The 26,044-nt window shown below is 40.4% G+C and overlaps 1 protein-coding gene and 1 pseudogene across 2 annotated transcripts in view; one reads left to right on the top strand and one right to left on the bottom strand.

Annotated features, from left to right (window-relative positions):
• Positions 1–26,044, bottom strand: part of KMT2C (lysine methyltransferase 2C) — a 292,837-nt gene that overhangs the window by 241,148 nt on the left and 25,645 nt on the right. The window lies entirely within an intron of this gene.
• Positions 14,544–15,582, top strand: LOC115851918 (hsc70-interacting protein pseudogene; annotated as a pseudogene).

Here is a 26,044-nt window from a genome sequence, read left to right as displayed (position 1 = left end):
CTCTCCACAGTGGTGCCAAAGTGATCCTCATAAGATGTGTTTCTTATGTCATTCACCTGGATAAAAACCTTTCAGTGTCCCTCCATGGCCTTCCGAGTTAAGTCAAAACTCTTCCTTCATCGACTTAAAATCCCCACCATCTCTGCAGCCTCCTACACCAAGCACACTCGGCTCAGCCATAAGAAATCCCCACAGTTACAAATGCACTCACTCCCCAGAGCCTTTGCACATGCTGCTCCCTCTGCCTGGAAAGGAATCACCTCCTCCAGAAGCAAACTGCTATTCAACCTTCAAAATGCAGCTCAAGATCAACTACAGAGCTCTTTCCCAACCTTCAAGCTAAGCACCTCTGTTACATGCTCCCCAGTATGTGTAGAACACTATTTCTGCCACACTGTACCGGTCCCCTACCAGCCGGTGACTGTGGTGGAATCTTGCCTTTACCTGTTAATTTTCAGATACTTTCCTGCACATTGAGTTATACATGACAAAATAAGAATAAGAAAAACCTATCAAGCACAGTTGGGAAATGCTCATGAACCAACTCATTACACCACAAACTGATAAAGAGAAAGAATCAAACATTTGTCCTGCCTCTCCTATATAAACTGTTACACTAGGCAACCAAACAACAGGTGAGGGGGATTTTTCTCTTTATAACAAGCATTCCAGCTAATAAAATGAAGGCATAACAGAACATCACCACTTTACAACCTAGTAAATGAATCAGACCCAGACACTGGTCATCAATAGCTGCCAGTATCACAGAAAGAGACAACCAGACATTATGTGCCTCCAGATGAAAGAATGCACTGCAACATGAGCAGCAGTCACGGAAAATAAAATGGAACTCAAATCTGATCAAGTCTCTAACTCCAACTACGTACACTTGACCCCTGAATCACCCAGGTTTGAACTAGGCAGGTGCACTTACACATGGATTTTTTCCAGTGAATAAGGTACTGCAGTACTATACAATCTGTAATTGGGTGAATCTGTGGAAGCAGAACCACAGATACGGAGGGCTGGCTTTAAAGTTACACACACACACACAAAAAGAATTTACACACAGAAATTCAACTGTGCAGAGGATTGGCATCCCTAACCCCAAGGTTGTTCAAGGGTGAACTTGAACTTGGAAATACAGAGACTAGAAAGACATGTTAAACCTCAGGGATACAATCAGCAAAATCCAAACAGCAGGAAACTCTCTACAGGGCAAATAACTTGTTCCTTCAACAAATAAATGGCAAGGAAAAAAGGAGGTAGCAACCTATAGAGTAAAAAAGACTTAATCACAATGTGTGGGCCTCATTCAGCTCCTGATTCAAACGAACTGGTTTTGTTTTGTTTTGTTTTTAAATTGAGACACCTGCTAAACTGAACACTCAACATCTGATGGTATTCTGGACTTTAACTGTTAACTATTTTTAGGTATGAGGGTGGTATTTGGGTTTTCTTAAGTCTTTACTTTTTAGAGATACATTCTCAAATATTTATACATGAAATTATGCCTGCAATTTGTTCCAAAATAACAGAAGAGGAGAAGGGGGTAACAGTATAAATGAAACAACATTGGCCATGTGTTGATGACTGTTTAAGCTAGAAGATGGATACTTTGGGGTTCATTATACTATTCTCTACACACTTGGATATGGGCGAATTTTCTCTAATAGAAAGTTAAAAAAAAAAAACAGGTGGAAAGGGAAAAGGAGTGACTATAAGTCTACTGAATATAAGGGCAAGTGGAGGGAAGGGAAAAAGGATCACAGATGGAGGTGGAGCAACTTGAAAGAAATTATTTTGGCACAAAGAAGACCTCTGCTGAAGAAAAGACACCAAGAGAAGAAAGATTCAGGACACAGCAGGGTCCAGGGGGTTAAATGAAGCTGTGTTTACACAAGACTTTCAGTAGAGCGCACTAAAAGCACAGACCCTGCAGTGAACACTGCCTGGCTTCAAATCCTAGCTCCATGTATGACTCCATCTGTGCCTTAGTTTCCTTGGATGTTAAAAAGAAAAGAAAGGATGGTAACAGTCTTTACCTTAGAGGACTTCTTAAAGAATTAAATGAGTGAATACAGTTTTAATATACAGTTCTCCTAAAACAGTGCTTCATAGCAGTTCTCAACAAATGTTAACCATTCCCCTCATCATCACCACCCTCCTACCTTCACAGACGGAAACACAGAACCCCCCCACCAAGAGGTAAAGTGACTTGCTTAACAACAACTTTAGAACCATCTTCTAGGCTGAGTACTTACTGCAAAGACTGGCTGGCTATTCACCAAACGCATTTTCCCTGTCCTCCTGGGCAAGCAGCGAGGCTACATTTCCCAACCTCCCTGCCATGTGTCTGAGTTCCTGACGATGAAATGTGGGCAAAAGTGCTGGATACCTCTTCACTACTCCCAGGCTCTACCTCCAAAGCTCCCACACAATCCTGCACCCCTCCCTCCCCCATCTGCCAGGTGGATATCAATGCCCAGGGCAATCTTGGAAGTCATGTGTAGAAGACATCAGAGAACAGATTGACTCAAGTCCCAGTAGAATAAACTATTATTTTCTTAAGCCCCTGAGATTTCAGGGTTTATCTGTTACAGCAGCTGTCATAATTTCAACTAACACAGTACTTTTTATGGACCCATCACATCAATCATCACTCCTCATTTTACAGACAAGAAAACTGAAGCAGGGAGAGGATCATGGTCACACAATTAATTATTAAGTGGTACACCCAGGATTTGAACTAGCACTGCATTAATACAGAGCTCAGGCTCTTAAGCATCTTCTAAGATCATAAGACCAGTAAGTGGAACCAGGAGTGAACACATTTAATACAGAATTTTGCTATGCATTCCTTTAAAAAGAAAAATCACTCTCAGAAGAATAACTGCAGAACAGTGTTATCTTACAGCAAAAAGATAGAAATCAGCTCCCAAAAGTTTAAGTGGGGTTTTACAAGAGACATCAGAATAAGATATTTTTAAAAGACCATGTACATTAAAAAGACCAAACTCCGTTATGCTTGCAAATAGGCATATATAGTACAAGTTTTCAAAAAAATATTTTTTCTTTTTTTTTTGGCCACACCGTGTGGCATGTGGGATCTTAGTTCCCTGACCAGGGATCAAAGCTGTGTCCCTGACGTTGGGAGTGCAGAGTCTTAACCAATGGACTACCAGGGCAAGTCCCACAAGTTTAAAATTTTAATTCAGCCTTTCCTATTAGATTTTACCTGAGCCATCCCTACTGACAATTATATAACATGATTTAATAATATTAGTAACTTTTAAAAATAGGATTCAGGGGGACTTCCCTGGTGGCACAGGGGGTAAGATCCCACGCTCCCAATGCAGGGGCCCAGGTTCATCCCTGGTCTGGGAACTAGATCCCACATGCATGCCGCCACTAAGAGTTCGCATGCCGCAACTAAGACCCGGTGCAACGAAAAAAAAAAAAACTAATTAAAAAAAAAATAGGATTCAGTAAATGGAAAAACACTTTATTTCAATTATCACTGAATTGTACCTACATTATTAATCAACATGTACCTATGAAAAGATGTACAAGATACACTGTTAAGCAAAAGAAGCAAGTTACAGAACAGTGTTTACAGCATAATTCCATGTGTTTTCAAAAAATACATACCTATATCTTTCCTTTTTTTTGTTTTTCCTACATACATACATCTCTTACTTACAAATGAAAAACATCTGGAAAGAAATACAAGAAAGTTTCCAGTGATTACCTCGGAGGAGTAGACCTGCACTTGTGATTTATACCTTTTGTTAGAGTTTGAATTTATGATGAGGACGTGTACTGTTAGAATTAGAAATACTTTAAGACATATCTATGATTTACAGTAATGTAAACTGATCAAACTCCCCAAATCCCACATTAGCATAATATGTAGAGTGAAGCGTCCAGGTTGGGAGGGGAAAAAAATGTAGCCCTTTATAATGAATATATCATTTGGTCAATTTCACTCATATACACGTATACACATGTGTTTACACATCTGTAAGTAAATCTCTTTTAATACATTTAAAAACACACACACAGGACTCCCCTCGTGGTACAGTGATTAAGAATCCACCTGCCAATGCAGGGGACACGGGTTCGAGCCCTGGTCCGGGAAGATCCCACATGCCACAGAGCAACTAAGCCCGTGTACCACAACTACTGAAGTCCGTGCACCCAGAGCCTGTGCTCCACAAGAGAAGCCACTGCAATGAGAAGCCTGCACACCACAACCAGAGAAAGCCAGCGCGCAGCAATGAAAACACAACGCAGCCAAAAATAAATAAATACATAAATGTATTTTTTTAATACCAGTAAATATTCAAACACATGCACGTATTTCTTACATATACACCAAAAAAATTTTGGTAGGACAGACCCCAAACTAATGACCACCTGAGAGAAAAGGAAGGCAGGACTGGAGAGAGAAATCGGAGAGAAGTCTAGAATTGGGCTGAGCAACACAGTAGCTACTAGCTACATGTGACTATTTAAACTTAAATTAATTAAAATTAAATACTATTAAAATTCAGCTCCTCAGTCCCACCAGCTCCATTTCCAGCGGCTACCACAGTGAAAAGCATAGATATAGAGCATTTCCATTACTACAGAAAGCACTACTGGACAGCACCGGTCTAAAATACAGCAGAAACACCTGGATGAAGCCTGACATAAATTTTAAAAGAAGGCAAGACGATGAAGAAAATGTACCTTTCTACCATCCCTGAAAACTGAAAACACAAGAAAAAAGCAGAAATTATGTACAAAGAAACTCAACAACAACAACAAAAAAAAGAGTTACATCTTCAGGTGGTATCTACCCAGACTAGGTTAAATTTCTTTTTTTACTACTAGATTTAGAATAAAAAGGTTTATTTTTTTCACAAACCAGTCTGGTATTTGGGGGACAGAGGGGAATCCAACAGTAAGCATTTTACAACCATCTACTTTAAAACATACAATGGCATTTCTCATCATTTTCTCATCAGAAAAGATTATCCTCAATGATCTCTCCTTGGTAATAATGGCATTCTTACACTTAAAAATAATAAAAGTGGGGAAGTTTTAATTTATAATTCGGATTTAGATTTATAGGATTTCATCTGAATTGGTTTACAATACTAAAAACGTATAATCACAGAAACTTAAGCCCTAAATAGGTTAAAACAATTCTAATGGGCCTGCTTTGACAATTCCATTAGTATTATAAAACCTGCTCTACAACTTTAGTTGATGCATGAAACTTCACTTTAGAAATTCATTTCTAAAACTACCATATTTTGTTGAATACTGTCCCCAGAATTCATGTCCACCTGGAACCTGAGAAATGTGACCTGATTTGGAAATAGGGTCTTTGCAGATGTAATCAAGTTAAGATAAGGTCATACTGGAGTAACATGAGCCCTAAATCTAGTATGGCCAGTGTCCTTATAAGAGGGTAATTTGGACAAAGAGACACAGACATACAGGGAGAAGGTCTTGTGACAATGGAGACAGACTGGAGTGATGCAGCTGCAACTCAAGGAACACCAAGGACTGCCCAGCAACCAACAGAAACTAAGAGAGAGGCCTGGAGCAGATGTGAGACAGTAAATTTGTTTCTGGTACTCTGTTACAATAGCCCTAGGAAGCTTATACAACTACCTTCTTCCCCAGTGTAACAGGCTAACTCAGAGTGCTAGCTAGATTCCTTTCCCCATCACCAGAAAAGTATCTCAACGCCATGTAACAGGTTCACTAATTCAGCTTTTCCTACTTAAGTATAATTGAAAATGAAAAAAAAAACCTAGTTCCTGATACCAGAATATATCTTTGGTCCTGAGACAAATTGAGGATATTCCAGTTCACACTCAAGAGATTATCCAAGATAGCCATTTAGTAGGGGAGGAAAAAATAAAGAATAAAAGCTCACCAAAACATTCACAGTAGCATCATTTTAAAAATCAAATGAGTGCAATACTGAGGTATCCTCCCTTACGTGTGCTTACGTAAGTTACCAACAGCATGTGCTGTGGATCCCAAGTCAACCCCTTACTCCAAAATGCCCTCCCTTTTTTGTTTCCCTTTAACCTCTCCCCACTACCACCATTCCTGCCACTGTCTCCCTCCCATAAATCTAGCCTTACCTACCTCTAAATGTCCATCATTCCTGAGCCCCGCTTCCTTCCTCTCTGATACCATACACGTTACCTTCTTTAGAAAGTCTCGTCAGTTATTCGTGCCTATTCTTTCTCTTGTCTCTAATTCACCACAGAACCTTCTGTAATCTGGTTAACAAACCCACTATTCCCGAGAGCAGATAGTCAAATCCATCAGACACTCTCTAAGTCATCTTTATCTCACCCCACAGTTATTCCTAGAACAACCGACACTACTTCATACACAGACCTGCTAGAAATCTATCTCCTGGCTTCGCTGGCCAACTTTACGGTGTTTCCTTCTGACCACCAGTGAAAATACTAACGCTCCCTGGAATACAGCTCCCAATTGCTTCCTTTCACTAGACAGGTTCTTATGCCCTCAACTCCCACCTTCACAGGGGGTCTGGGCTCTAGTCCACACCCACCCTCCACACATCCACATTCCCGGTGAGCATCTTCGCTTGAATGGAACATAGGCACTTTTAGTTCAACAGATCCACAACTCAACCTGTCATCATCCGACTTCTACCCAAATCTGTTCCATCCGCCTAGAAACTTCAATCATTTCACTTTTCTCCCCTTCCTAAATAAGTCCTATTAATTCTACCTCTGAAACCTCTTTTCAGTCTGTTGCCTCTCTGTCATCCCCCGAACTGTCTTCTTCCAGGCAGTCATTACTCTCTCACCTGCCAACACCCAACCACTTCCAATCTCCCTCGTTTCTCCTCCACACCAATGCAGATACTTTGAAAATGCAAATACGATGCTGCTCCCCTTCTTTCATCCTTCAGTGGTGGCATATTGCAAGCCTTAGAGACAGATACACAAACTTCTTAAAAAAAAAAAGAAAGAAAGAAAGAAATACAAACTTTTTTTTTTAATAATTTATTTATTTATTTTTGGCTGTGTTGGTCTTTGTTGGTGCACGCGGGCCTTCTCTAGTTGTGCAGAGTGTGGGCTACTCTTCGTTGTGGTGCGCGTGCTTATTGTGGTGGCTTCTCTTGTTGCGGAGCACGGGATCTAGGCTCACGGGCTCAGTACTCATGGCACACGGGCTTAGTTGCTCCGCGGCATGTGGGATCTTCCTGGACCAGGGCTCGAACCCGTGTTCCCTGCATTGGCAGGCAGATTCTTAACCACTGTGCCACCAGGGAAGCCCCACAAACTTCTTAATATGGCATAAAAGACCCTTCATGATGCAACTTATGCCACCAGCTCAGCCTCATCTACTGTCGCTCCTCTCCATGTTATACTTTCACCATATTTAACCTTTTATCATCCCCTTCAAAACTCTCTGCCTTTACATGTGCTATTCCCTCTGCCTGAAATACTCTTTGGACGGTCCTTACAAGCTTCAGTTTAGTGTTACCTCCTCTAGAAAAGCGTTGTGTAAGTCTCAGGGTACAAAGAGCTCCTCCTCTTTTCAGGACTCAGAAGCCTGTCCATATCTCCACTTGTCTCACCACCCTTGCTGGTTCACCCAACTTTAGGGCTGATTGGCAGGGATCTCATCTTATGATGCTGCATACTTCCAATGCCTAACAGAATACCTGACACAGCAGTAAGTACGCAGTAAGGACTGAATGAATAAATCAAACTCATAGGTTGACACACACACAAAAAGTTTTAGCTCGTCAAGGACTTAAGACAAACATGAAACTAGTCAACTTTACATTAAAGAGGCTTTCGTACATTGGTATTTACATAAACTCATATATACTACACACACACACACACACACACACACACACACAAATATACCATCACGTCTGGTTCCATATAACAAGTTGATTTCCCCAACCTAGCACAAACCTACAGTAGTAATTCTTTGCTGCTATGTATACTGTTCACATTAAGTTCAAAGAAACTAATTTAATTACCCATAGTTATATAACTTCATATGCTCACAGATATACGAACAGGAACTTCTTCTGGAACTATATAAACACAACAGTCACCAGCAGTTTCAAGGGTAGGGCAGTTACGGGCTGAACTGTGCTCGCCCCAAATTCACATGCCGAAGCCCACACGCCCAGCATCTCAGAGTGTGACTGTATCTGGAGATACAGCCTATAAAGATGTAATGAAGTTAAAAACAGTGTGTTAGAGTGAACCCGAATCCAGTATGACAAATGTCCTTTTAAGAAGGACACAGTGGCACACAGTGGTGGCACAGTGGTTAAGAATCTGCCTGCCAATGCAGGGAACACGGGTTCGATCCCTGGTCCAGGAAGACGCCTCATGCCGTGGAGCAACTAAGACCGTGTACCACAACTACTGAGCCTGTGCTCTAGAGCCCGCGAGCCACAACTACTGAGCCCACGTGCCGCAACTACTGAAGCCCGCATGCCTAGAGCCCATGCTCCACAACGAGAGAAGCCACCATAATGAGAAGCCCGCGCACCACAACAAAGACCCAACACAGCCAAAAATAAATAAATAAAATAAATAAATTTTTTTTTTAATTAAAAATAGAAATAAGGGCTTCCCTGGTGGCGCAGTGGTTGAGAGTCCGCCTGCCGATGCAGGGGACACAGGTTCATGCCCCGGTCCGGGAAGATCCCACATGCCGCAGAGCGGCTGGGCCCATGAGCCATGGCCTCTGAGCCTGCGCGTCCCAAGCCTGTGCTCCACAATGGGAGAGGCCACAACAGTGAGAGGCCCGCGTACAGCAAAAAAAAAAAAAAAAAAGAAATTAAAAAAAAAAAAAGAAGAGGAGATGAGAACACGGACAACACAGAGGGATGACCTGGTGAGGACACAGTGAGAAGGCAGCCACCTGCGAGCCAAGGAGAGAGGCCTCAGAAGAAACTCAACCTGCTGACACCTTGATCTGGGGCTTCCAGACTCCAAAATTGTGAGAAAATAAGTTTTTGTTGTTTAAGCCACCAGTCTGTGGTATTTTTTTATGACACCCAAGCTAATAGAGGGGGCTTCTGGTTTATAGAATTTAAATTTCTTAATCACGTACATGGAATTTTTTTAAGCCAGCAAGGGTTGCGTGAACAGTGAAATTGTGGATGTTTTCATTTTCTTCTTCACGCTGGCCTGTATTTACCACCACCACCCCCCCAAAAAAACCATTAAATTAAATGATATAAGAAAATATCCTAGACATCAGAGTTTACCATACACTGGCCACAAAAACTACATTTTATCCTACTATTTATCATTTGAAACAAAATAATGTACTATGTTAAAATACGATATTTTTAATTTTTACCAGCTCCAAAAGGAACTGGTGGAGGTAGAAACTGGAGAGCACTGTTGTTACACATCTCCCTGGAGATTAGAGAACCAACAGTTATAACAAGTACAGAACCTTCCTGTGTTTGTGTTCAGTCATTATAGAAGCTAGGTAACACATAATAGACCCTGTGACTTAGGCACCTTATACATTATCATTTAATTCTCATAACAACCCAGTGCAACTGAGATTGAGTCCCCCATTTTTCAGATAAGGAAACTCAGGCTCAGAGAGGCTAAGTAACTGGTCAAGGTCATACAGTTAGGAAATGGAAGTACTGAGACTCAAGTCCACATGTCTTAAAATCCCACGCTTCTTGATACTAAGAGTCCTTGAATGCTTAACAGGTATATATTAAACATCTTCTGTATGCACTTGGCTAGACAGAGCTCTGACCCAAGAAACGCAGTCACTATTCCAAGGACTTAGAATTTCCTCTTTAACACTTTGTCGAATGTCTATTTCTCCTAACTCCTCAACTAGATTTTAGAGCTCCTCAAAAGAGCTGTAGTAAAAAGAGAAAAACAAAGAGCTTTGAGTCAAAGTCCTGGAAAAATTCTGGCTTTTTCCCACTTACATAAATTAACAAGCTGGATTCTTCATCAGTAAAAGGGTTGTGGATTAAGTAACATATATGAAATTGCTGGGAAGAGTGCCTGGCGCACAGTGGATACTAAATAAACGTTAAGGAGACATGAATATTCATTTACAGCCTTCACAGAATGCAGACCCAGAACTCAAACTTTTTATTTCACCAATACTCTGATTCCTCCAATGGCCTCTTCGGGATTCAAAGATTCCACTCATCATCACTCTCTCTATCCCACCCATCTACACTACATACCACTTAACATTCAAAGCAGAAAAACGAACATTCTGTACCTTCTTTATACCATGGTCTTTTAGAGTAGTGGTCTCCAAAGCAGAATGCACATAACACACTTAAATGTCCCAATCACAGGCCTGCAAATCCTACAACTTGAGATTAATAAGGAATGTGAAATTTAGCTCTCCTAAAGTTTAGCAACCCGTATTAATATAAGGACTGTGATAGACGTACACTATTTATTTCAAAAAGAAAAATAAAAAGGATACAGATGTTGAGAGCAAGGATTCAAATTCTTACTAATGGAGGCATGATTCAAATATGTTTGGGACTTCCCTGGTGGCGCAGTGATTAAGAATCCTCTGCCAATGCAGGGGACATGGGTTCGAGCCCTGTTCCGGGAAAATCCCACGTGCCGCGGAGCAACAAAGCCCATGCACCACAACTACTAAGCCTGCGCTCTAGAGCCCGCGAGCCACAACAACTGAGCCTTCACGCCACAACTACTGAAGCCCGCATGCCTAGAGCCCATGCTCCACAACAAGAGAAGCCACCGCAATGAGAAGCCCACGCACCGCAACGAAGAGTAGCCCCCACTCACAGCAACTAGAGAAAGCCCGCGTGCAGCAACAAAGACCCAATGCAGCCAAAACCAAATAAATAAAATAAATAAATTTTTTAAAATAAATAATAATTTTTTAAAAAAGAAAAAGAAAACAAATATAAGTTTGGAGACAACTGCTTTACAGCCACAATTGTATCATTAGTTATGGTTAAATTCAATGTGGGAACGATGATATACAGTATATTGTATTTTTATTAACACTGAACACTTTACAAATGGGCCGAGCAATTTCGCAGGTCTGTGCCACCAATCCTTAAGTTGCTCCTTCTGCCTAGATACGCACTAGCACGTAACTCCTACACTTCTCCTATACATTCATCTCACCATGGAGTCTTTACAGATCCGCACAGTGACAGGTGGTTAGTAATCACTACAAATCTAAAGCTACAAGGTTCTAAGTCAAATTATAATACAGGGCCAATATAAGGAAAAATTTATGTACCTTTCTCTTGCTCTAAGACATAACTTCATTAAGAATAAAACAATCTTGGGCTTCCCTGGTGGCGCAGTGGTTCAGAGTCCGCCTGACGATGCAGGGGACACGGGTTCGTGCCCCGGTCCGGGAAGATCCCACGTGCCGCGGAGCAGCTGGGCCCGTGAGCCGTGGCCGCTGAGCCTGCGCGTCCGGAGCCTGTGCTCCGCAACGGGAGAGGCCACAACAGTGAGAGGCCCGCATACCGGGGGGGAAAAAAAAAAAAAGAATAAAACAATCTTGAGACCTCCCTGGTGCTCCAGTGGTTAAGACTCCGCACTCCCAATGCAGCAATGCAAGGGGCCCGGGTTCAATCCCTGGTCAGGGAACTAGATCCCACATGCTGCAGCTAAGATCTCGCATGCCGCAACTAAAAAGGTCCCGCACGCAGCCAAACTCTAAAAAAAGAATAAAACAATCTTATTTACGATTACACTCCCCTCCGCACCTACTGGAAAAACATTCCTCTAGGCAACTTTTGATCAAAAGGCATACACTGTATTTAATATGCACTAAATTGATTTTCCTTGTAAATCTACACTTAAACAATTCCCCCAAAAAAGTATCCCGCACAAAAAAGGACATAAGTGAATGTGTATTTATTTTGAGCCCTAAACCCCTAAACTCCCAACAACTACTGTAACGGTGTTGTAACTCTACTTGAATTATGGTACAGAAACTAAACCAGTGACTCCTTAGAGAATCTCCTGATTTTAAGCACAGAACTTGGAACTTAGAAATTGTTCTGATATCCTACCAAAAGTATATTAAAGTGAACACTTTGGAAATAGAAAACTAAATATATTTTCACTTGCTTGCACTGAATTCCCTCTCTTGGCTATGCCTTGATAAGAAGTTATCATGCAACAACTGTAAATGTACCTCACCTATCTGTACCCACCCCCACCCCATGCATCAACACAAGGGAGCCTTGGAAAGGCCTGAGAGCTCCAGCTGAACTGTGGAAACGATCCAAACTCGTATACTCACAATCGCTTTTTTAACAATGACGTGTGCAGAGGGGGGGGAAAAAATAGAGGTTTTTACAATATACCTTCCATAATACCTCACAGCTACTTCACAATGACCCTACTTCTCCACTTGATTAGTTATTAGTAATCAACCCTTAGTCAAAGGTAAAAACGAAGGGCTATGGAATTGTTCATCATTTCCTCTTAAGTCTCTTAAAGGCAGTGTTCTTAGAATTCCACATTCATGATCTCATTGAAAACTCAGGGCTGAATTAACTTGCCTCAAGTCACATCAGAACCACCACACTGTACAACTCCAGGAAGCAGCATTTGCATTGTGTTTGATGGGAATGCCATCCCTAGCACAACAGGAAGGGAGCTGTGCAATGAAGTGGTCTGGGTCACACCACTAGTAAGCAGTGGAGGTGAAGCTCAAAACTCTGCTGTGACTGAGGAGGAAGAGCACACGCCCCCCATGTTGGAGGATGGACAATTAATCATATAATAAAACAAAATTCTCTTGTTATAATAAGCCAGTTATCAGCTTTGTTGGTGAAGGAAGGGAGGGAGTAAGGGAGGGAGAAGTCAGTAGACAATGACCACTGAAGAGAGAAGCAAGAAGAAACTGTAAGAAGAAAACCTTACTGAAGACTCTGCCTCTGATGAAGCTGCACATCTTCAGTGGTAGGAGGCAGTAACAAGAGAGAGATCTATGGGGCACAGAGGAATCAGGTGGTTCTGTTTTTCCCATCCACCCCACTGCTGCCCTTGCAAGACCCCAAATGAGTTTTATAAAGAATGACTAGCCAGCATTCAGGTTAAAATGACACTTGCACCTAGAGTAGGAAAAACTATAAATTATGCATCAGTCTCCGCATTCACCTGCCCCCACTTGTAACTTTGAAAGGATTCATTTATTTCAAAATTAGAAAACTGATCTGAGTAAAAAACCTCATTAAAATATATGGCTTGGAAATATTTAGAATCTACTATTACAAGAGCTTATTTTCTTAACATGCAAAGAGTATTTACAAGTCACTTTAAAAAAAAAATGTTTTAAAAGGATGACCAACCCAACAGAAAAGTGGGCAGTGACATACGGATGCCACTACTGTTAACCAACCAGCAGCCACTCCACCCCCCACCCCACCCCCACCAACTTGTTCTTGCTGTCAGAGGCCACCTCCCATTATAAGGCCTCAGAGGAACAGATGTTGGCTTTCCCGGCCTCACTTGTACCTACAACAGGAATAGATGGCCAATCACAGCCAAGAGGATCCAAGGGGAAATCTGCTGAGAGCATCCAGGAAAGGTTTTTGTTCCAAATAAAATAGACGTACACGAAGAGATAGACCACATCTTTACGGCGCTGGTCACATGGGCTACCAGAAACGTTAACATCACTCCTCTCTTCTTCTCACATCTCACACCCAACTCCTTTCAGATCCTTTCAGCTCTACCTTCAAAATATATACAGAATCACTTCTCTGACGTCTATCTTTTTCCAAAATACCTCTCACCTGACAGCTTGCAATATTTTCGTAACTACCAATCCTGCTTCAGCCTTTATCCCCTTCATCCTAGTCTCAACACAGCAGCCAGCATGAACCTTTCAAAGTCTTAGTCAGATAAGGTCTGCCCTCTGCTCAAAAGCCCCCAAAGGTATCTCATCTCACCGGGAATAAAAGCCAAAAGATCTCACAATGGTCTACAAGGCCCTGCACGCTCTGACTTCCTGCCCCCCCTCTCTGCCAGCCATCACTCAGCTCTGCCACCCGCCCCAGCTCTCCTTCCAGGTCTTTGAAGGCGCCAGCTCACTCCTGCCCCGGGCCTGTGCGCTCGGGAGAGGCCCTCTGTCTGAGATGCTCTTCCACCGTACCTCTTGCCCTTGCACTCCTACTACCTTTGAGACTCCACTCAAAGGTCACTGCATTGACGCCTTCCCTGATCACGTCATTAAAATAACCCAATTCAGCCTCGCCCTTCCCCCTGCATTGCTTTATTTTTCTCCGTAACACTTAACATTGGGCCTGGAATCAGGCCGCAGCCTCACCGCGCCCGCCGCCTCCGGACCATGGACCCCCCGCAAAGTGAGCGAGCGTCGAGCCTTCACGAAAATGTGCAAGCAGGACCCAAGCGTTCTGCACACGGAGGAAATGCGCTTCCTGAGTGGGTGGAGAGCATGGGGGGTAAAATACCACCTGCTACTCATAAACTAAATTGGAAGAAAAAAGATAGTAAGAAGGCGGAGGAAAACATAAAGACAGATGAACCATCAAGTGAGGAAAGTGATCTAGAAATTGACAATGAAGGTGTGACTGAACCAGACACTGATGCCCCTCAAGAAATGGGAGATGAAAGCGTAGAGATAACTGAGGAGATGATGGATCAGGCAAATGATAAAAAAGTAGCTGCCACTGATGCCCTAAATGATGGTGACCTACAGAAATCCACTGACTTGTTCACAGATGCCATCAAGCTAAATCCTCGTTTGGCCATTCTGTATGGCAAGAGAGCAAGTGTCTTCATCAAATTACAGAAGCCAAATGCTGCCATCCGAGACTGTGACAGAGCTATTGAAGTAAATCCTGATTCTGCTCAGCCACACAAGTGGCGAGGGGAAGCACACAGACTTTTGGGCCACTGGGAAGAAGCTGCTCATGATCTAGCCCTTGCCTATAAGACGGATTATGATGAAGATGCTAGTGCAATGCTGAAAGTAGTTCAACCAAGGGCCCAGAAAATTGCTGAACATCGGGGAAAGTATGAGCAAAAACGTGAAGAGCGAGAGATCAAAGAAAGAACAGAAAGGGTCAGGAAGGCTCAGGGAGAACACGCAAGAGCCCCGAGGGAGGAAGAGGCCAGAGGACAATCACGGGCTCAGTGCGGCTCTTTTCCAGGTGGAATGGGAGGGGGCATGCCTGGAATGGCAGGAATGCCTGGGCTCAATGAAATTCTTAGTGATCCAGAGGTTCTTGCAGCCATGCAGGATCCAGAAGTTATGGTGGCCTTCCAGGATGTGGCTCAGAACCCGGCAAATACGTCAAAATATCAGAGCAACTCAAAGGTTATGAATCTCATCAGTAAACTGTCGGCCACATTTGGAGGTCAAGCATAATGCCCTTCTGACAAATAAAGCCCCTGCTGAAGGAAAAGCAACTTAGATCACCTAATGGATGTCGCAATAATACAAACCAGTGTACCTCTGACCTTCTCAGGAAGAAAGCTAGGGTGCTTTGAAGATAATCCCTACCCCTCTGCCCCAAATGCAGCTGAAACATTTTTACAGTGGTTTGCCATTAGGGTATTCATTCAGATAATGTTTTCTTCCTAGAAATTAAAAACTTTAAACAATTTTTAAACCTTAAAAATATTTAAAACAAATTAAAATGGTGTGTTAATTACCACATTTTTCTTTACTAATCATTTTTTTTTCCTTTGAATTAATTAGGCAAGGAAGATACTTCAGTATGGAAGGTTTATTGTTCAAGTTTGAGTGAAATAAAGATTTATTAGTGGGAAGATCATTTAAGTAGATAAAGTTTGAGTTGGATATATGGTCACTGAAGCATTTTGATTTGTCTTTTTAATTGCTTTATTATTATTATTTTTAATGATTTGCTTTCATGAAACTACTGAGACACCAGTATTGCAGTAGGACCTGGGTAGGGACTGGAAGTACTTGGCAGGGCAGCAGCAATCTTACTACATTTTCCATAATGTGTACCCTTGTGCAGATGCATTTAAATCTTACACTGTGGTGAAGGCATGATTTTTATACTGCTGCAGTAAAATTGGATTACTTAGTTCTGTTCTTGTCTGATATCTAAAATAAATGTTTCATATTTCCACATTAAAAAAAAAACACTTAACATCTTACTGAACATTCTACCTCCTTGCTCGCCTCCTCCCCTACCCCCACCGAACTGTAAGCTTTCAGAGGGCAGTAAACATGGCCTGTTTTGCTCACTGCTGTTATTTCCCATAGCTACAGACTACTCCTGGTAAATTATAGGTGTTCAATAATTATTTAAGTGAATTATTGAAGTGAATATTCAACAAGCTGAAGATTTTTTTTAACTTTATTGAGGTATAATTGCTTTACAATGTGTGTTAGTTTCTGCTTTATAACAACGTGAATCAGCTATACATATACATATATCCCCATATCTCCTCCCTCTTGCATCTCCCTCCCACCCTCCCTATCCCACCCCTCTAGGTGGTCACAAAGCACGGAGCTGATCTCGCTGTTCTACGCAGCTGCTTCCCACTAGCTATCTATTTCACATTTGGTAGTGTATATATGTCCATGCCACTTTCTCACTTCACCCCAGCTTACCCTTCCCCATCCCCATGTCCTCGTCCATTCTCTAGGTCTGCGTCTTTATTCCTGTCCTGCCCCTAGGTTCTTCAGAACCTTTTTTTTTTTTTTTACGATTCCATATACATGTGTTAGCATATGGTATTTGTTTTTCTCTTTCTGACTTACTTCAATGCGTATGACAGACTCTAGGTCCATCCACCTCACTACAAATAACTTAATTTCGTTTCTTTGTATGGCTGAGTAATATTCCACTGTATATACGTGCCACATCTTCTTTATCCATTCATCTGTTGATGGAAAGTTAGGTTGCTTCCATGTCCTGGCTATTGTAAATAGTGCTGCAATGAACACTGTGGTACATGACTCTTTTTGAATTATGGTTTTCTCAGGATATATGCCAGTAGTGGGATTGCTGGGTCGTATGGCAATTCTATTTTTAGTTTTTTAAGGAACCTCCATACTGTGCTCCAGAGTGGCTGTATCAATTTACATTCCCACCAACAGTGCAACAGGGTTCCCTATTCTCCACACCCTCTCCAGAATTTATTGTTTATAGATTTTTTGATGATGGCCATTCTGACCGGTATGAGGTGATACCTCATTGTAGTTTCGATTTTCATTTCTCTAATGATTAGTGACATTGAGCATCCCTTCATGTGTTTGCTGGCCATCTGTATATCTTTTTGGTAGAAATGTCTACTTAGATCTTCTGCCCATTTCTGGATTGGTTTGTTTGTTTTTTGAATATTGAGCTGCTTGTATATTTTGGAGATTAATCCTTTGTCAGTTGCTTCATTTGCAAATATTCTCTCCCACTCTGAGGGTTATCTTTTCATCTTGTTTATGGTTTCCTTTGCTGTGCAAAAGCTTTTAAGTTTCACTAGGTCCCATTTGTTTATTTTTGTTTTTATTTCCATTTCTCTAGGAGATGGGTCAAAAACGATCTTGCTGTGATTTATGTCATGAAGTGTTCTGCCTATGTTTTCCTCTAAGAGTTGTACAGTGTCTGGCCTTATATTTAGGTCTTTAATCCATTTTGAGTTTATTTTTGTGTATGGTGTTAGAGAGTGTTCTAATTTCGTTCTTCTACATGTAGCTGTCCAGTTTTCCCAGCACCACTTATTGAAGAGGCTGTCTTTTCTCCATTGTATATCCTTGCCTCCTTTGTCAAAGATAAGGTGACCATGTGTGCGTGGATTTATCTCTGGGCTTTCTGTCCTGTTCCATTGATCTATATTTCTGTTTTTGTGCCAGTACCATACTGTCTTGATTACTGTAGCTTTGTAGTATAGTCTGAAGTCAGGGAGCCTGATTCCTCCCAAGCTGAAATTTAAAAAGCAGGAAAGGGGACAGCATCTGGGTCCTTGATAATTTCATCAGGCTACTGAAATACCCCTGGACTCTGGTCATAGGAAGTGAAATCTGACTCATTTCAGCCATTTTTAATTAAGGTTTTTGTTATTTGAAGTCAAAAGGTACCTGGTACAGGGCATAGGTAGGCGATTTGCAAAAGAAAAGAAATGCTAGTGGCAAATACACTCAATTTAACTCAATCATAAGACATGCAAATTAAAATAACCATGGAATAATATGTCACCCCAGCAGAAACATAAAAGCTTAATACATGTATATCCCAATTCACTCACTAAAACACTAGTGGTATTTACTATTTCTTTAACTTTACACATGAACATACAATTCATAAGAGTGTGATATTCCATTGCCTGTATTTTTTCCCCATGCTCTGAATGTTAGACAGACTGTTCACTCCTGACCAGTAATGTAAATTATATTTACTTAACTCTGATGAAGTACTTACTCTGCCCTGGCCATGTGTTATCCACTTTTACATGCATTATTTATTGCCCACTACAACCCTACAAAATATGTACTATTGTTATTCCAGGTTTTTAAATATTTATTTATTTATTTATTTATTTGCTGCGTTGGGTCCTCATTGCTGCGCACAGGCTTTCTCTAGTTGCGGCAAGCAGGGGCTACTCTTCATTGTGGTGCGCGGGCTTCTCATTGCAGTGGCTTCTCTTGTTGCGGAGCATGGGCTCTACGCACATGGGCTTCAGTGGTTGTGGCATGCAGGCTTCAGTAGTTGCGGTTCTTGGGCTCTAGAGCACAGTCTCAGTAGCTGTGGTACACAGGCTTAACTGCTCCACGGCATGAGGGATCTTCCCGGACCAGGGCTTGAACCCGTGTCCCCTGCATTGTTAGGTGGATTCTTAACCACTGCATCACCAGGGAAGTCCTGTTATTCCATTTTAAAGTTGATGAAACTGAGCTATGAGAAAGACCAGTGATCAGCCCCAAATCAAGTAGCAGCTTAATTATAAGGCTAGAATTTGAACCTAGGCAGTTTGACCACCAGAAACCAACAAGCAGAGCTTCCTCCCAAACTGAATGTGTTCTGCAACACACTGACTCCACCTGCACCTCTCTTTCTGCCACTTATTTTGTGTTTCTGTTTTGACCCATAATGACTGAAAAAAGGTATTCAAGTGACAGTGCCAAACTTATCAGAAAGATACACTCTGACAGAAAAAGAAGATAAAAATGAAAAGACAGTCAAAGATTGGTAGAAGTCCTTTGTCTCAGTTTTCTCCACTGAAAACACTGGAGATGTAACAGTATTTACTTTTAGATTGTTGGTAATGACTAAACAGATTAATACAGCACATGTGACACAGTTAGGATAGGATACATTAAACAATGAACAGTCTTTATGTTCATCATTATCATAATTATGATGAAAGGCTTCATAAATGTCACCGAAGTTAGAAGGACTGACCAACAACTATATGACTGGTAGCTGGAAGAAACAAACTATGGCCAGAGACATGTTATGACTTCGGAGATACAAAAAAGAAAAGGATGAGGGCTGATTTTCATTCTGGGAACAGAGTACTTAGGTGACTTAGTAAAGAAAAACTCTATTAGAACTACAACTCCCATTTTCAGAACTGTATGCCCTGTCCCCCCACCCCAGCCCCACCCAGCATATGTTGCTGGCAAGGATGCGGGGCGGGGGACGACAGACACATACTCTGTGTGGGAGTCTAAGTCAATACTCCATTTGTGGAGGGCAATCGGCCAGTAACTATCAAAACCTGAAACACAAATACTCTTTAATAAGACATCTCTACATCTAGGAATTTACCTTCTAAAATATGCCAACAAGTAAATCTATACAAGCACAAGGATGTTCACTACAAAGATAACAATAAAACTGGAAATCAACTAAATGACCATCAATAAGGGAATGGTTAAATAAATTAGGGTACTCCAATCTAGTTTACAAACCCATTTTTCCACTAGGCTCTCTAATAATCTAAGTGACACTACTATCCACCCAAGTTGCCGAAGCCAAAATTCTAGACAACAGCTTTACTTCTTTTTCTCATACTCTCCTCATCAAATCCTTTAGCAGACCTTATCACAGTAGCTTTCAAAACACATATAAAATCTAATCACCTTTCTCCTCTGTCACAAGCCTACTCAAAGCCATACCTGCCAAGATTACTTCTATAGCTTTGTTGGTTTAAAATCCTCCAATGGCTTCCACTGCGCTGAGAATAAAGTTCCTGCCCCTTACCATGATCCTGCCCTTAGCATGAAGGGCATCACGTGATCAGGCTCCTGCCGGCCTCTCAGATGCGATCTCGTAAGCTCTCCTGAATGTCCAGTAACACCAGCCTTTTATTTTGAGAGGTAGGAGGGTCCCTTGAGCATCACACACTCATTCTTGTTTTGGGGGCTTCACAATGAACCGTGTTCTTCTGAATTTTCTCATAACTGCCTCCACTTCACCCAGGTCTATTTCAATATCATCACTTCAACAAGACCTTCCTGACAACCTCACTACATGCATTACTGTCTCTCAGAACCATTAACAGACACTCTCAATACCATTACCACAGTTTTATTTTCTTTATGGTACCTCTCACTGTCTGAAATTAATGATAAGGAATACATTTATTTTGTTCATCTCACTACTGAAGTATTTGTCCAGTGAAAGAAAGGGCTTGATCTCCGTTGTGTACCACTGAATCCCCAGAATCTAGAACACTCCTGAACACTCCTTGGCATAAGCAAAGCCCTTAATTTGCAGCAGCTGGATGAATATTAGGCAGTTTTTGAAAAGAATGATATTGATGTATATATGCTAAAACAGAAAAATGTTCAAGATAAACTAAGTGACAAAAGAAAATCACAAAGCAACACATATAAAATGAGGGGACTTCCCTGGTGCTGCAGTGGTTAAGACTCTGTGCTCCCAATGCAGGGGGCCCGGGTTCAATCCAGGGAACTAGATCCCACAGCCCGCAGTTAAAGATCCCACATGCCGCAACGAAGATCCCACAGGCGGCAACGAAGATCCCGCATACTGCAACTAAGACCTGGCACAGCCAAATAAATAAATTTTTTTAAATACATATAAAATGATCCCATCTGTGTGAAAATGAATGTAAGCACATTATGTAAAAATAGAAAACATATATGCATAGCAAGAGTCAAGAAGGATACAAGATAGAGTTCACAATAATTCTCTCTGAAATACAGGGCAGAAGACAGGGGAAAAAGGCCTTACACTAATTAATCATACTCTCCTGAGCTATCTGAATATTTTCACCAGCAGGTATCATATTCATAACTTTTTTGTGACAGTTTTCCTATTCCTCCACCTGTTGTAAAAGGCCCAACACACAAAGTGAGTACTCTCTTTTCTAAACACCCAGAACACATATACAACCTAAAGCTCCCATTATATTTCTACAACCTAACACATTCTGAAACACTGGATAAAATACACATGTGAATATTAGGTTTGGTCTAGTCCAGCTTAAAAGCTGAAGGAGAATCTCTTGGTTCAAATAGCAGATCAAACATACACACATTATCTCCTTTCAATAAAAGCCCACTGAAATAGTATTAAAAAAATTTTTAAGGAAAAGAATTATCATTTAAAAAATAAAATAAAATGGAGAGATCTTTTCTTTAAAAAAAAAAAGAATCATCGTCTGGGGAAGGAAACTGGGGAAAAGAGTAGGGGGAGGGTTGGCACTCTGGGGTAAAACAATGGACTCCTAAATGTCAGAATACAAAGGGTTATCAACTTCAAGCTAATCATTAATTCCCACCAAGAACTCACCAAGAGCCCTTCTACTAGGTCTTAAATATGAGTGACAAGGATCAGCAGATGTATGATTAAAAACCCTACAACATAAATGAGACCAAGATAAACAACAATTACCCTAGAGCAAACAGATAAGAGGAGGGATGATGACTTAAAAAAAACCTCTATTAACATTTTCAAAGAGATTCAAGAAGATTATGAATCCATAAAATAGAAAAAGGATGCTGGGCGTGGGGGGGGGGTGGAATTCTTGAAAATTTAAAATATGACTGCTTAAGTAAAATTACAGAGTCTTAGAATAAAATAGAGGAAATGCCCAGAAAAACAAAATGACAAAAAGATGGGGGTGGAGGAGTGAGCATGAATACATAAAGCCCAATAACCAACTAAAAGGAATTATAAAGAGAATTAAAGCAATAATAGGAAAATTTCCCAAGAATTAAAAAAATGAGTCTTTAGTTTAATAATAATGGAAAAGAACCACCTCTAAACATCTTTGAGAAATTTCTTTTTAAAAAGGACAGAAAGAAAGCTCTAAGGAGCTTCCACAGAGGAAGATAAAACACATCACCCACAATGGAACAAGAAACACACTGTATCAGACTTCTCAACAACAACAATGGATACTAAAAGACATTGGAGCAATGCAATCAAAGCTTTGACGGAAAATAATTTTCAACTTAGTTTGGCTTGAATAAAAATAACACCAGTCAACTATAAGGGTTAATGAAGACTTTTTCAGATATGCCAGAATTCAAAACTGTATCTTCCACATATTCTTTCTAGAAATTTCTGTGAGGGATGTACTGCATTAAAACAAGGAAGTAATTCAAAGAATAAAGATCCAATAAGAGCAGAGCCAAAGTGCAAATGCAGTGATGCAAAGTCCAACAAAGTGATGCCTGCGCGTCTGGAGCCTGTGCTCCACAACGGGAGAGGCCACAACACTGAGAGGCCCGCGTACCGCAAAAAAAAAAAAAAAATAGCATGGAAAGCTGATAACATGGAAGAAAGAACAATGACAAATAAGACAGGAAAAAAGGCAATTACAGACTCAAAAACCAAGAACCAATACAGGAAATGTAATTGTACTCTCCTCTGCTGTGAACAATATTTATACCATCACAATAATGTAGAAACTATTCATCAATTTCCAACTATTAAAACCAAGTCACAGGCAAACAGTATAAATGTTCTCAACCTTGACAATGCCAAAGTAGAAATGACAGACATAGGGGCATAAAGGGGAAAGGAAAGGTGAAGAGAAAAGTAGAAGCAGTAATAGCGTCAATTTTACTCCTGGGAAATCAAGGTAGACAATCTATATTAACATGAAGAAAAAGTCTATTATATTACATAAATTGCAAAGAGAACAGGGAAATTAAAAGTGATACATCTATTGGGTAAGTAGAAAAAATGAACCAAATCCTCATCTATCAGAGCAGAAATCAATGTAAAATTGATAAATCATAAAATAAGCTTATTATTTAGTCACAAAAACCACACAAATAATTTAAAGTTTCCTTTGGAGAATGGCACTAAGCAGTGAGGAAGGGTTGCTGACCTTTATTATAAGCAACTAGATATCTGACTTCTAAATTTTTCACTAGACTTAAGAAAAAAACACCAAAGAATACTGATCTCTTCATGAAAACACAATTCATAACACATCCTGCCTACATTTTTCCCTACAATGTAATAGATAAAACTTCTTTTTCCTAACATTCCTGAGTGCCAGGTTGAATAATTTTTGAAGCTTTACCACCATCTTTAGAGGTATTTACAGACAATGTAATAATTCAAGTTACAGGATGTATACATTACTATCATCAAAATTACTGGACCATCACTCCATATCAAAGTAAAATGTAACTACAGATTTACTTTACATTACTTTAACCAAGCCAAAACATCCGCATTTATCCATGGTTTCTCAATTTTAATAATTATTTTACCAAAAATATGGAAATGTATCTTTAACACCTTTTTTCTAGATTGCTTTAGGTTTTATTGGTGTTAGTAGTATACACAACAGCATTTCAAGTTCAACAGACCTAAATTTACTTCAGTTTTCATTCCATCTTTTCCTTTGTCCTTTTTACTTTTAGATAATATAAAGTTTATTTAATTATTTATTTTTAATCTGCCAGATCTGAAAAGGGAAAAGTATTTCTTGAAGTCCATACATAACACAAGATGAAAAAAGGACCAAGTTATTATTTATTACTATTCAAAACATTATGCAAAACCATAGAGCCAAATATAGAGATAAGACCAAATTCTAAGAGAAACACAGCCCATTCTAACCCATGATGGAAGATTTAAGTGAGATTTCAAAAATGGCTATAGGAAAATGCCAAATAAGCCATTAGTTTTCCCACATTAAAAAAGGCTTTTGTTTTCTGGGGGTTTTTCTTTTGTTCTGTTTTTCTCTTTTTACTGTTCTTAGAGGTGGTGGCTTCTTTTCTGTAAGGAGAAGGCAGCTGAAGGGGAATGCTACAGCATTACAGTTTATGGTGTTTACCATTTGTTTAACAATATTCTACTCAAGAAACAGCTTTTTTAAAAATAAAACATCTAAAAACAAACTGGGATTAACTTCTTCAAAATGCAAGTTACACTGTGGGGAAGCTTCCACATGATGACCACATTTTTCTTTAACATCACAGAGTGTCATCAGTCCCAGTTAAACAGCATAAATGAATGCACTTGTTTGTAGGAAGAACAGTTCACATTCCACTTCACCACTAAGAGCCAAATGGCTGTGATGGAACAAGGTGAGTGCATCACACATCATATTTCAGCTAAGTCACACTTTTCCGTTATCCATGAAATATAAAAGCTAAGAAACATTTAAAAATAATTTACTAAACTCCTCTCAAATCAAAATATAGGAAGCTATTGCATAATTTGACACTTCAGAGAAATTACATTTTTGTTATCATTAAATTGAAGCAAAGAAAAAATGGTTCATTGTTCTTTAATAAGGCATTAGGTAGCTTAGAAAGGACGGACTTGGCTATATGACACTAGTCTTGTATTTATTTTACATTTTGCATATAGGTCTAGATGTTAAAAACATATGTGCAGTGGACATATATACACTACCAAACATAAAATAGATAGCTAGTGGGAAGCAGCAGCATAGCACAGGGAGATCAGCTCGGTGGTTTGTGACCACCTAGAGGGATGGGATAGGGAGGGTGGGAGGGAGATGCAAGAGGGAAGAGATATGGGAACGTATGTATATGTATAACTGATTCACTTTGTTATAAAGCAGAAACTAACACACCACTGTAAAGAAAATACTCCAATAAAGATGTTCAAAATATGTGTGTGTGTGTGTGTGTGTGTGCGTGTGTGTGTGTGCACGTATATATATATGTGCAGGACTTCCCCGGTGGTGCAGTGGTTAAAAATCCACCTGCCAACGCAGGGGACACGGGTTCGAGCCCTGGTCTGGGAAGATCCGACATGCCACGGAGCAACTAAACCCATGCACCACAACTACTGAGCCTGCGCTCTAGAGCCTGCGAGCCACAACTACTGAGCCCGCGTGCTGCAGCTACTGAAGCTCGTGCTGTCTAGATCCCGTGCTCTGCAACAAGAGAAGCCACCACGCTGCAACGAAGAGTAGCCCCCGCTCACAGCAACTAGAGAAAGGCCGCGCGAAGAAACGAACACCCAACGCAGCCAAAAATTTAAATATATATATATAAATAAATATTTTTAAAAACATGCGCATAAAGAAACTATACAACTAGAACAATCATAAGTTTATAATAAATATAACATTTTACACTGGAAACAGCAACTGTTTATTCTTAAATATACACTATGAAATAGTTAAAATTCAAATTTAAACACTTGTTAAAATACATTGTTTCCAATTCAATGGGCCTTACAGAAAATAAAACATATATTTCACTATCATTTAACTTTACTTTTAGAAAAGTAGCCAGGCAGATAAACCCACGCACATATGGTCACCTTATCTTTGATAAAGGAGGCAGGAATGTACAGTGGAGAAAGGACAGCCTCTTCAATAAGTGGTGCTGGGAAAACTGGACAGGTACATGTAAAAGTATGAGATTAGATCACTCCCTAACACCATACACAAAAATAACCTCAAAATGGATTAAAGGCCTAAATGTAAGGTCAGAAACTATCAAACTCTTAGAGGAAAACATAGGCAGAACACTCTATGACATAAATCACAGCAAGATCCTTTTTGACCCACCTCCTAGAGAAATGGAAATAAAAATAAAC

Source organism: Globicephala melas, chromosome 9, assembly GCF_963455315.2.
Source record: "Globicephala melas chromosome 9, mGloMel1.2, whole genome shotgun sequence".
Taxonomy (NCBI): domain Eukaryota; kingdom Metazoa; phylum Chordata; class Mammalia; order Artiodactyla; family Delphinidae; genus Globicephala; species Globicephala melas.
Note: the sequence above shows the minus strand (reverse complement) of the source record. Positions and strands in the feature narration are given on the sequence as shown.